Source organism: Oncorhynchus mykiss, chromosome 22 (assembly GCF_013265735.2).
Source record: "Oncorhynchus mykiss isolate Arlee chromosome 22, USDA_OmykA_1.1, whole genome shotgun sequence".
In the NCBI taxonomy this organism is placed as follows: domain Eukaryota; kingdom Metazoa; phylum Chordata; class Actinopteri; order Salmoniformes; family Salmonidae; genus Oncorhynchus; species Oncorhynchus mykiss.
Genome location: NC_048586.1, coordinates 35,263,976 through 35,277,391, shown reverse-complemented (window position 1 = coordinate 35,277,391; position 13,416 = coordinate 35,263,976). Strand labels below are relative to the sequence as shown.

General features: G+C 40.7%; 1 pseudogene; it reads left to right on the top strand.

Moving 5' to 3' along the window:
* The window catches only part of LOC110502094, a 332,876-nt pseudogene that overhangs the window by 193,814 nt on the left and 125,646 nt on the right, over positions 1-13,416 (top strand).

The window sequence follows — 13,416 nt, the reverse complement described above, 5'->3', positions numbered from 1 at the left end:
GAATGTATACAACAGTCACGATAACTGCTGAAAATTCCTCTGGAGGTAGAAGGGTCGGCATTTGACCTTCAGGTATTCTAAGACGGGTGAACAGTTGGTAGACACTTCCAACGCGCTGGAGTTAGGACACCAATTAGTCTTGATGTAGATGCAAACCCTTCCCCCCCTCGATTTCCCTGACTCCACTGTCCTGTCCCCCCGGTGAATGGAGAATCCATCGAGTCGGATAGCATCTTGTCCGAGAGCCAAAAATAAAAGTACTTTTAAGAAACAAATAAAAATAAAAAATGTGTGTCATTGATGACTTTTCAAAATGTCTCTCTCTTTCTGTCCTCAGAGCTCACTCCAATGGTTCCATCCGACGAGGCTTCAAGAGTGACGGCAGCGAGGCAGTGACCATGAGGAGTGGTCTGGGGGTCAACCTGAAGGATGTGACAGTATTTAATAGAGGGCGGGAGAAAGGTTGAGGTTTCAACTTAATTCTCCTTATTGATTTTCACCCATAATCAGTAGCAATGTTAAATGCATTGTTCAAAATTAACTGGGAGCCATCTAGTACAAGGGAAAGATAAACCGTAGCTATAGGCAGTGCATGTACAATACAAAAGTGACGTTATATCACACCAGCACTTCTAGTTCTGGCACTACACTAAACAATTAACTTCATAACCATGAAATTAATGAGGGTAAAGTAATCTTAATTAGAATATGCCTTGAACACAGTGTTTGTGTCTGCCAACCCAGGTACCAACCCATGTGCCAGGAGCAATGGGGGCTGTCAGCAGCTCTGCTTCCACCTGGGCAGTGGGCGTAGGACATGTTCCTGTGCCCATGGCCACCTGGCTGAGGACGGCTTTGCCTGCGAGCGATATGAAGGCTATCTGCTTTACTCTGAGAGGACCATACTGAAGAGCGTCCACCTCTCAGACGAGAGCGACCTCAACTCGCCCGTCCAGCCCTTCGAGAGGCCCACCTACTTCAAAAACATCATAGCACTGACCTTTGATTACCGCCAGAAAACCGCAGGAGGGACCAATCGCATCTTCTTCAGCGACATCCATTTTGGGAATATCCAGGTGATTAATGACGACTGGACAGGACGATCAATCATAGCCAAAAGTAAGTGCTGCTTTACTTTTTATGTTTTGATGATTTTGAGTTTGTTTATTTACAAGTGCCTGCAAGTGCCTGCATATTGACGTTTATGCCTGACAGAAATAAATTGTTCATGTTTTATTATTTTACTAATATTTTACTTTCTAGTACATCCATTCATTTATTTTCCTCTAAATCTTGATCCCGTTGTAATGCTGGGTGCTAAGTCAATGAAATAACCTACGATGTGAAATGAGGGTCTGCAGCCAGCCTCTCCTGCCTCTTAGCAGCCATTTGTGAAAAGCTATTTGTGGAGAATATAGTGGCTGGGTCCTAGGATGTGTGGCTTTGATGCATAATACTACATAAAGTATACAGATGTAGGATCTTAATTTGATCACCCTGTTGCAAAGTAACTTTCCTGCAATTCAAAACATTTAAAACTTTTAGTGTATTTGAGCTTTAAAATGCTTCTGAAGTTTGTAATATCCACTTAGAAATGTCGAACACGATTTTCCCTTGTAAAGAATTTATCAATCCCTACAAAAATGTCCATAATTTACAATCCACATAATAATTCACATGTCCTGTTGCTGCAGGATTATTTTCATGCTGCAGCAAACTGGCTCAAATTAAGGTCCTACATATGTAGAGCATTGTAATGGTCACCTCTATTTTTCTTGCCCTAAATGGGAACAATTTAACTGTTAAATAAGATGCTTAAGATTGGGGATTTTTTTCAGCTCTTACTATTGATGCAGAAAATTACCCAGCTCTCATTTTCACCACATTTTGACCAAAACAGAAATAAGTGGCCTGAGAGTGATACAGTATATTCACCACTCTGGACAGCAAGCAGCATTTGCAGCATTCGCAATAGGATTAGCTAGCAATGGGTATCAGTATTGCGAGGAACAGCGTCTGCATAAAATAAGCTTAAGTATTTAGGGATTAAGGAAGTTTATAGGACACATGGGTGCTTGTGAAATTGACATCTAACAAAGATAAATTCAAAATATCTCTATTTGGCTTGAATTTAATAAATACATATAGAATGTGAAACACATAACAAATGGACCTTTTATAGCCTGCTAGTCAGTCAGTCATTCTAGATGGCAGGAGGAGAGCCAGCAGAGCCGTTGCGTCTGTTCTCCCTGTCAGTCTTTGCTAGATAAGCTGAGTGGAGGCAGATGAGCAGGGAAAGCCTCTGTTCTACACTGTTAGCATCTTTTGCCTCTTTCTGAAGTCTCCTCTGAGCTCATGTCACTCACTCACCCCTCACACTCTGGAAGAACAGCATCACCAGTCACACTCTGGGAGAACAGCAGGAGTCCACTGATCCATATCCTCATGTTCTACTGTTGGCAAAATTGACAGAGACAGATGGGATGACTGGAAATATACTTTTTTGTTCTTTTGGCTTTGACCAAGAGGAGCAATTATCATTTTGAAAAGAAGCACTGACATATAAAGAGAAACAGCTATGTGGCTGGCAAATGTCAAGTTGGTGTATGTGTTTGATATCCTTCTTTGCACCTCTTTGTGTAATTGGTAGACCTCAATCCATGCCTAGCCTGTTCACGTGCAGAGTTGGAGTGATTTATTTAGCACTGAAACATCCATTGCCTTTACTTTAGCTTAGCTTGTTATAGGGTTGTCCTTGAGTAAAGAAAATCTTGGTTGACCGAAAGTCGCCTCTTCTTTCAACCAATCAATTGGTCTACATTTTAAAATGTGTATTTTTTCATATATAGATACACCCTATGTGCTTGAATACAATCAACTATATATGCATTGAGCTTGTCTGATGCTTTAAGGGCACTGTTAGATCAAATCAGACACAAATGACTCAAGACGGAGACAGAGATAAAGATAACCAGAAGAAAATAAATGTAACCTGTCCCGAGCATCCTCCTCCACTCTTACTGGATTTCGCAGATTCTACCGTTACACTCCTGAAGTTGCCTGTAATAGGCTACACGTGGAGTCTGCAACCTTTCTCACGTGGAATGCCAATTTATCTTACCATTTCTAACGATTTGCGTGCCAGTTCTGGTTTCCAGTTATGATTTGCACATTGTCGTGGAACAGTTTCATTTAAAATCATTGTCATGTGGTTAATCAAAATTCTATCCAAATCTCAATAAAAAAGATACAAACTTCTATTGCCATTGCCAACCATGTAAAACATTGTCTATAAAGCCAACAAATAAACATTGCAGCCTGTAGGTAGAAAATATCCTGATAAAAATATCTTAAAAGTCACATTTTCTACGCATGGCCTGTCTGCAATGAACTTGAAACATTGTATCAGCTATTAACTTGGACCCAAAGCTCAAGCTAGCAAACTTACAACATTGTCTAAAATATTCTGGGCCCTCAGAGTTTCCCAAGTCAATGTGCTTGGGACAGACACAGCTGTAGGCTATTTGTGCAAGTGATAAGAAGTAATCAGATAGGCCCTATTTTATAAAGTTTCCATTGGATCAGAGCATTACATTTTTCCCTTTCACGCTGAGTGGCTGTCGAAGGGGGGAGAGCTGGATATACATTTTTTAATACATTGAGAAACTTCTGTCATTCTCATTGGATGTAAAAAACAGACTTTGATTGCTTGCTGTTTGAGGTGAAGAAAACATTACTTTGAGAATCTCAACAGAATCTCAACAGCTCATGTGTGTGGTTAAGCAAATCCGAAAAACTATCAGATCCCCAAATGGGCATATTTATATGCGTCCATTTGCGTACAGGCCAGATAGCCTATAGGCCTGCTTCAATGCGTAATCAGGTGCATATTCTTACTCAACATTGAGAGTAGCGCTCCAAACAAAAGACATTGACTAAATTGACAAAACTCATAAATGGAATAAATAAACCAAAACTTGTTTCTCACAAGTGTTGCATAGGTTGTGCGCTCTTCAAACAGCGTGTCCACTCCGACAACGGTAAAAGACTGGAATAATAATATATTAAATGCATGAACAGAAATTACTGTTACCAAACATTATTAAGTATAGGAATTAACGGTAAGTGTACTACTGGTAAAATATGTAATGGGGAATTGATAGACACTAACAATCAAACGCAAACAATTCACACAATGAAGTTACGAAGCAATTAATATGCACAAATTGGTGGGAAAGTGCGCAATGCTGGAGAGAGACATGCATTGTGCAGCCCCAGTCCCCTTCTTCTTGCACTGTGCCATCCCAGCAGCCTCTGCAATGGATTAATCTCGGCCTCCACAATGGATTAGTTCACTGAGATGGGCGCAAATAAGACAGGTGTCTTGTGTACCATAATATACAGTATATATATATATATATATATATTTGCCACTTCTCGACTACAAAAAATCTTGGTCGACCAACAGCCTATCGACCAAACAATCGACCAGTCGACTAATTACGGTCAGCCCTAGCTTGTTAACTCACTGTTCATAGTTGGTCGGATTCAGGACTCTTGTTAATCGACTAAACAATGTTATCAGAATCAGACTGTCCACCCTCTACTTTTCCATATACCCTCTTCATTACACTCCTCTCCTTCCCTCTCCTCTCCCTTTCCTCTACCCTCTTCTCTACCCTCCTCTACCCTCCTCTCCTCTCATTCACCCCCTTATCTCCTTCCTCTCCACAAAGTTCTACTGCGTACCCTGTCATTGAAGAAGGGTGAAGATGTTAATCATCCATATTTCCCTAATGAAGCTCCACGTCCCCCATTAATTACTCCCTGGCCTCTCCAACGATTTCCGGCAAACCAAGCTGTCAGACGCCTTTTTATTGCGAACAATTAATTAGCAATTGGGCTGACTCAGATAGTGCCTTAAGTATTCTGTATGTATGGTTTATGGCTTATAGAAAGCACCGGATTCAGTCCGTATCTCCAGAATTGACGACCTGTTCACCATTAAGATCAATTAAGCACTCACTCCACAGCAGATTGTAGAGTATACTGTATGTCCCATTGAGTTGGAGTTCTAGGATATAATTCAGGTGGTAAGGTTTCATCCAAGATCTTCACTAATGGTTCAGTGAATATGTTAGATATCTTTGTGCAACTCAAGGACAGAAATATGTGTGTTTTCCCTACTAGGACAAGCATGTTGTTTATGTTTGTCCTAATCTTGTCCACCAGCCGGCTGTCTCTGTCGAACCGTCTGGTTTCATAGCGCCTCAGAAAGAGACTTGAATGGAGGTTGTGACCATAGCGGACAAAACAACCGCTGATTTTTATTGGATGATCTCTCAGTTCATCACCATCCAGCGCAACCTTAGAACCCCCTGTTGCACAGTGTCAACACGCTCTATATGCCATAGCAATTGAGCCTGGTGGGGCAAGGTTATGGTTGTACTAGTACTCTGATGCAACCCTATTTTCATGCCAAGCACATACGGTTTGACATGTCTATTTGGTCACTATTGAATGCCATGTACTTATCCCTGCTCACTAAGTTAACAGTAGAAACTACAATGAATGAGAGACCTGGAATATGTAAGCTTAATTTTTTTCAGTGACCTCTATTACCAATCGATATATGAACAACAACGGTTTGCAGCAGAGACTACCCTGTGCTGTATATGCTTACATTGGTATTCATGGATTTTTAGTTTACTTCATATTTTCCTGGAATTAGGTTTGTTTGGACTTGTCAACTGTGTGAGTGCCATCAGAAATATTATGGGTTGATTAATGTCTTGTATATTCCATTGAAGTATTTAGAATGAGCTGGTGGATGGATTTGTTAGTACAGAACGTGCAGAGGTTATATCCTGTGTGCGGCAGTTACAATGAATTCAACCTTGTGGCTGTAATTCCCTGCACCACGAATGAAAGAAGCATGGTGGTGTGCATGTTAACATATCGGAGCGGTTTCCCAGACACAGATTAAGCCTAGTTGTAGAATAAAAAGAGTTTTCGATGGAGGTTCTCCATTGAGTTTGTTTTTTTACTCCAAGACTAGGCTTAATCTGTGTCTGGGAAACCGTCCCTTCATGTCTGGACTAGGACTATTGCAGTGACCATATTACCTCCACACCGGCTCTCATGAGTCGTGACCGCAGTACTAAGCTCCTTTTATGCACTCTGGACATGTGTTGGTAGTACCCAACTCACTAACGACCACCAGGTCGCTAATGGCCTGGTACTCAGGGCTCCATTGTCCCTCTAACCACTCTGACATCAATGGAAATGCATTCGAAAATCACATCAAACACTTATCATCAAAACAGTATCATGCTTTTAAAACTCACCTCAATGTGATTTATCAATTTGAAGAAAGAAGTTCAACAACAGGTTGAAACTGAGTGGAAAACATGGTCCTTATGCATAACATAATGAAATGGACTGCGCTTTCTAAGGTGATGATTAATTCAAAACACCCATACACATATTAGACCTTATGCATACACATAGGCCTATATATGAACCTGAGCCCGCATTACAGAGTTAGCCTACAATTATAGTCCATTTTGTATTTGATTTTAGTAATAGGGATTTTTTAAAATATTTTCATAATTAATAGGCTGACACATTACCTTTAGAATATCTCACCACTGTGAGTTTCCACCTCTTCCTCTCTCTGATCCATTCCTTTCTCAAGCATGCAGAGCGAGGGGCTGTCAACAGTTTCTTTAAATATGTTTGGTTGTGAAAACATGCTGCTATCGATGTTCCCGAACAGATTTCACTTGGTTTCCCAAATGAAGCACTGGGTTGGAAAGCCCATGGCGTATAGAGTTTGTGCAGAATATCACCTGTTGTGCAGTGAGAGGCTGCTCCTCAAACAGTGGCTGATGCATGGAGTAAAATAACTGGAATAGCCTACCTGGCATGATGGAAAAACAAACCGGAGGGAGGCTATTTGAGTGCATAAGGATGACATGTGTTTTTCCCCCTGCCTGTAATTGATAATGGGGCCATTCTAAATTGAAACCAATTTGGCATATTAGTAAAGAAACTATGACATTTAAAATAGTCTGATGGATGATATGATAACATGATCACTTGATGATGTGCATTCTGTGGCAGGGAACAGAGTGTAAGCTTTATTTTTCTACTTTCTCAAATCATAAGTAGCCAATAGTCGCGTCATGCAGCCCATATATGTTTCGATTTAGAAGACATTCTAAGGTTTGTGTCATTCACACCTAAAGTGAATGACACAAATGATCACTTTTACGCTCAACATAGACACTTCATATGCGTATTTGCTCCAGAATGGGAAAAATATAATTTATATTTTATTCAGCTAAGTTCAATTATATTTTTCGGACTATAAAATCATAAAATATCAAATAAAGTAATGGCACGGGACTTGTAAGCGTATTTTGTCTATTAAATGAAAAAGCCTACAGCCGATGGCATGGTGAATAGCCAGATAACATAGAGTAGGACAACTCATATTGTGTTCTTCTGAAATACATTTCCTTCATATAACAATGTTTCTTTAGAACTGCCTAAAATAAACAATGGATTAGTTGTGATGGTGTATATTAATGTGATTTATTAGCTTTTTTAAATGTAGATATTCCAAAGGTAAGCATCAGCGGCTTGTATGCGTGGATGCCTGGAGATGCTAAACACGCTAAAAGTGTTCATGTTAATTAACTGTCAATTACTGTGAGACCGGCAGGCTTTTTCCATGAAAATAACAGGCTGAAAAAATGTCATGACTGCCACAGCCCTTGTCTAGACATCATTGACTTTGTTCCTCCTGAGGTGGATTCAGATCTGTCCACCTTTATCAACGGAGTCAAAGCACTGCATTACCAGTTGATTTAATGCCATGTCCATTACATGTAAGTATTTCAAATGAACTAGTGGAGGCTGGATGATTGGATGATGGTGGTGACGTCCTTGTCTGTGTACCCCCAGATGTGGGTTCAGTGGAGGGGTTGGCGTACCACCGTGCCTGGGACACTCTGTACTGGACCAGCTCTACCACCTCCAGCATCACCAGGCACAGTGTGGACCAGAGCCGGCCCGGGACCTTCAGCAGACAGGCTGTGGTCACACTCTCTGAAGACGACCATCCCCATGTCCTCGCCCTGGACGAGTGCCAAAAGTATGTAGTTCTAGTTCTACTAAGTCTCCCAATAGCCTGGTCCCAGGTGTGTTTGTGTTGTCTTGCCAACTGCCATGTTCATTGTCACAACATGGGAGTTGGCAAGACATCACAAACACATCTGTAACCAGGCTAGTCTCTTGTTTTATTGATGTCAGAATTTGTGTGGACCACAAATGTAGTTCATTAGTTACTACTTCAGATGCAGTATGTAATTCTATGCTTGAAGCTATGTTTGTACAGTATATGCTCAACAGATATATAACATACATACATTTTGGTAGCATTAAAACACAAGACATGCCTCCTTGGACAAAGTGAATTGTCTTGCTGTCTAAAGACAATTTTGTCTAACGAATGTCACCTCTTGAACAAATCTCAGTGAGTTTAATTTTGTTAGAGCAATCAGTAGAATGTTATATGAGAGATATGCGTCCAGTTCTGTAGAGAAGATTGGATCCCTACGGTGTAGTGAAGGCGAGACATTTAATTGGTTTGACACACTCACATTTGAAGAAATACTGCCTGCAGTGCTTTCACAATAACAAACTAATGTTCCTGTTATATCCTTTAAGATATAAAAGTATGTCTCAAACTACAGTAATTATGCATGCCAAGGAGGTTTTCACAGAACACTGACCCAGAGTTCACAAACAAATTTGACCTAAGTGGGTATGCATGCAGTATGCAATTTGGCATTTTCACTACAGAACGCTGCTAATTTAAATGTAACCTAATATGATAAATTAGCACTCTCTGACATATTCTAACTAGCCCCTATGAATTCTCAAGACTTCCAATGCTGTAAACATTGTCTTCTATAGGGAGGGTCCACCATAACCATATATAGGCCTATCTCTATTTTGCTCAACTTCAAAAGTATACATTGTTAATCTTTGATCAGTACAATACAATACCTGACAGTTTGATGAGGATATAATCCCTCTACTTTTTCTTCTAAGAAGTAAATATGTAGCTGCTGTACACTAATACAATTCACATATTCCTTTAATTTTGCAGAACCTACTTCCTCAGATACAATCCCACACGATCATAATTTTCCGTATTCTTAGTAGTCCCCTCAAAGAAATATGAATACCAATTCCATTCAGCATTCATTGATGCTAATCTGGTTTTTATTAAATGGAAAGTGAGTATCAAAAATGAAACTGCAGCACCAACCTTATTAGAGATGGGAGCTGCAGTAGCTCCTGCAAGGCGACACTAACAAAGCCGACAGAGACAACATGAGGAGCAGATGACAGGTCATGCAGGCCATCGTGAGCTATGGGATCACGACCAGATAGAGCCATAGGCAATTTAAAACAGCTGCCTATGAATAATTCTCACAGCTATTAGTGTTTATTTTCCCCTACGAAGAAAGCCAAGGAGCTTGACAAGTTTCAATTGCAGTCCTATTAAAGCCATCATACACTCCCCTAATTCAATTTCAAAGAGCATATATTTGTTTTGTCCTCTTCACTGAGGGGGGTATAAAGATGTCTAAGGGGAAATGTGCATATAGAGAGACATTGAATCTGGGTTATCTGTTTGCAGTGAAGGTGGAAATTGCTTTTAAGACTTGAGATAAAAAACTTGTAAACATAACTGTTATTATGTATCTCTCCTGTTTCCAGTCAACGGACTCCTTTAAAACTGTTTCTCAAATGACCATCTAGTTAATAGTAGGTTTTTTAATGTTTATTTCAGCCTGATGTTCTGGACTAACTGGAACGAGCAGCGTCCCAGTATTATGAGGTCCACCCTGGCAGGAAACAACATGAAGGTGATCGTCAGCACTGACATCCTCACGCCTAACGGACTCACCATCGACCACAAGGCTGAGAAGATCTACTTCTCTGATGGAAGTCTGGGGAAGATAGAGAGGTGTGATTACGATGGCTTACACAGATATGTGAGTATGACTGACATGAGGATTCTCTATGTATGCCACTATAAATGCAACCACAGTTACACTATGTTACTGTGTTAGACTTTGGGCTGGATTACAAATAACTTTCAATGGAGATTATCCATTAAGCATGTTTTTTAGTCCAGGACCAGGTTTAATCTGTCGTTAAAACCTAAGGGCTCAACTAATGTCATACCTAGTTGATGTTATTAACACATTCTAATGATAAAAGACATACTGCAGCTCGTTTGAATTGGGCAGCACACAAGACCACAGAATTTGAGCATATTTATTCAATCTCACCTTCTTCACTAAGGACCAAGAGTATAGGCAGTTCAAAAAGGCAATTACTTCTTGTTGAACCAACGTGTGTTCTGATGTTGTCACTGTCCATAGCTTTTTATGGAGGAGAGAAAAGATATTTGAAACATGGTAGACACAAAGGCAATGATTCTCTGCTGAAATGTCAGTGTTATGCCCCCCTTAAGCTGAAATGGGACACATTTTCTACCCGCTACATTATCTTCCATTCCTATTGAGCCTGATGGTGTTTCAGCTGTCATACAAGGGATGGCTTCTGTAATACCTCTCAGCATTCTTTTCATATAATATATCTCAAAAGACAGAGTCAATTGTTTACTTAATTATAGAAGTAATTTCCCTTCAAATTGTAAAGGAAAGGACCAGTCTCATTTTATCTGTGAGAGGTTGCTTGCATAATATATATTCATAGTGGTGAACATTCTGAATATGTACTGTATCCTTCTGTATCCCTGGCATGTAAGGGATTACAATCGAATGTGGCTCTCCTCTTTGCCGACGGATTTCAATTTGTGCTTGACACGACCTCCGTGACCGAGGACTTTGGCCCATCTCAATTAGTCACCCATACGTTTGCCAAAGCAGGGTCGTGCAGCTCAAAAGTCACACCGTTTGGGTTCCTGCGTGCACCGCCTGCGGTCTCTCTCATGCTAATGAAGGCTCACACAGAAAAGCCCTGTGGGGGCGAGCCCATCACTCTCCCTATTAGAATGTGAAAATTAAACAGCGCTAACGGGTTATCAACAAAGCAGTGGTGAGACACCCCGGGTGGAGAGAGGTGGGGAGACAGAGGGAGAGAGAGAGAGAGGGGGTTGAGAGAGAGAGAGGGAGCGAGAGTTGGCTAGAGTGGGACTTCCTGACATTATGTGTGATGATGTGGGGGCGGTGCAGGGCAGTATGTGGGCGGGGTGGTGCAGAGTGGTATTGTATGGCAGAAGGTCCACAGAGGGACTCCATGGCTCCTGTAGCTCAGGGATCTGGAAGTGTCATTGCTGCCTGACAGCCTAACACTGTGACTGTGTGACACCCCCTCCCTCTGCTCTGACAGACATGAGATGAACACAGAGTACAGCAAAGAGCTAAAAAGGCCCACTTGCCTTCCTCACTCCACTGTGCCATTTTAAGTGGCGTCGTCGTGTCATTAACCATGCTGCCAAAAGTCCAGAGCGCCCGCTGGAGTATGTGATGGGGATAAGATGTCAACACATTAAGGCAGTGAAAATAAGACCTTTTTAAGTGTGAACAGACTGAATACTAATTGAGAACTGGTTCTTAAGGGTGCGATCCCAAATCCCAAAATTAGAGCGTGGCATGATATGATCTTCAGACTACAATTACATTGTATGACAATTATTTGTGACGTCTTATATACATTGACATACTTATGCAAGATATTAGGGCTGGTCCAACTCGAGGTGTCCTAAAAAAAAAAATCGCCCCCCCACCCCAACGTTAAAAATATTTTCACATGACCGTCTCCTGTACTATAAACAAAGAAATCACCCCATCCACCCTCATAAAATGTACAAAAAAGGATGATTACCACCATAAATAAAAAAAACTGTGGCAACCCTGCATTCATAAACGTGCATGTGGACTTGACCACTTCAGCATGGTTTTGTGGCAGGGCTACGGGCCAGAAGGTAAAGGGTTTGCCGACCACAAGCTCAATCTCACTGCGATCAGAGCTGGCTACAGGCAATGATTAGCTAGGGGGAAATCAGATTTTCCACATTTTGATGCTTTTTATTTATAATTTGATAAAATATACGCAACAATTTTCCACCAACAGGTTTCTGTACCAATGCACCACACACAACCAATAAGCATAACTGCATCTTGATTACCGACTTCGAGCTTCATCGTGGTTTGCATTTTCAACACCACAATCAAATAGAGTATGTCAGTCTCGACCAATAGAAAATACATTCCTCCATACTCAGTATCAAAGGCTTGGCTTGACAATCTCCGAATGTCATTAAACCTTTTGGTGTTTCATAACAGATGAAACAGATAACTCTTTCCATTCATTGAATAGCCTGTGAACCTTTTGGATGCTGGAGTGGAGGAGCATGTGCAGGTAGCCTACAGGAGTCTTTTGAAGTTTACGCAGTGGTTTTGTTTATGTCACACATGAAAGGTCATACAATTTAAAAGTTAAATGACATACACTACCGTTCCAAAAGAGTTTCTACAAATGTCCTTGTTTTTGAAAAAAGCAAAAATGTTGTCCATTAAAATAAAATAAAATAGTTCAGAAATACAGTGTAGACATTGTTAATGTTGTAAATGACTATTGTAGCTGGAAACGGCTGTTTTTTAATGGAATATCTACATAGGCGTACAGAGGCCCATTATCACAACTATCACTCCTGTGTTCCAATGGAACGTTGTGTTAGCTAATCCAAGTTCATCATTTTAAAAGGCTAATTGATCATTAGATAACTCTTTTGAAATTATGTTAGCACAGCTGAAAACTGTTTTTAAACCGGATTTTAAAGAAGCAATAAAACTGGACAACTTTAGACTAGTTGAGTATCTGGAACATCAGCATTTGTGGGTTTGATTACAGGCTAAAAATGTCCAGAAACATTCTTTGCCAGAAACGTTCTTTTGAAACTATTCTATTCTTGTTCTCAGAAATGAAGGCTATTCCATGCAAGAAATTGCCAAGAAACTGAAGATCTCGTACAACGTTGTGTACTACTCCTTCACAGAACAGCGCAAACTGGCTCTAACCAGAATAGAAAGAGGAGTGGTAGGCCCCGGTGCACATCTGAGCAAGAGAACAAGTACATTAGAGCGTCTAGTTTGAGAAACAGACGCCTCACAGGTCCTCAACTAGCAGCTTCATTAAATAGTACACGCAAAACACCAGTCTCGTAAACAGTGAAGAGGCGACTCTGGTATGCTCGACTTCTAGGCAGAGTTGCAAAGATGTATCTTAGACTGGCCAATAAAAAGAAAAGATTAAGATGGTCAAAAGAACACAGGCATTGGACAGAGGAACTCTGCCTCGAAG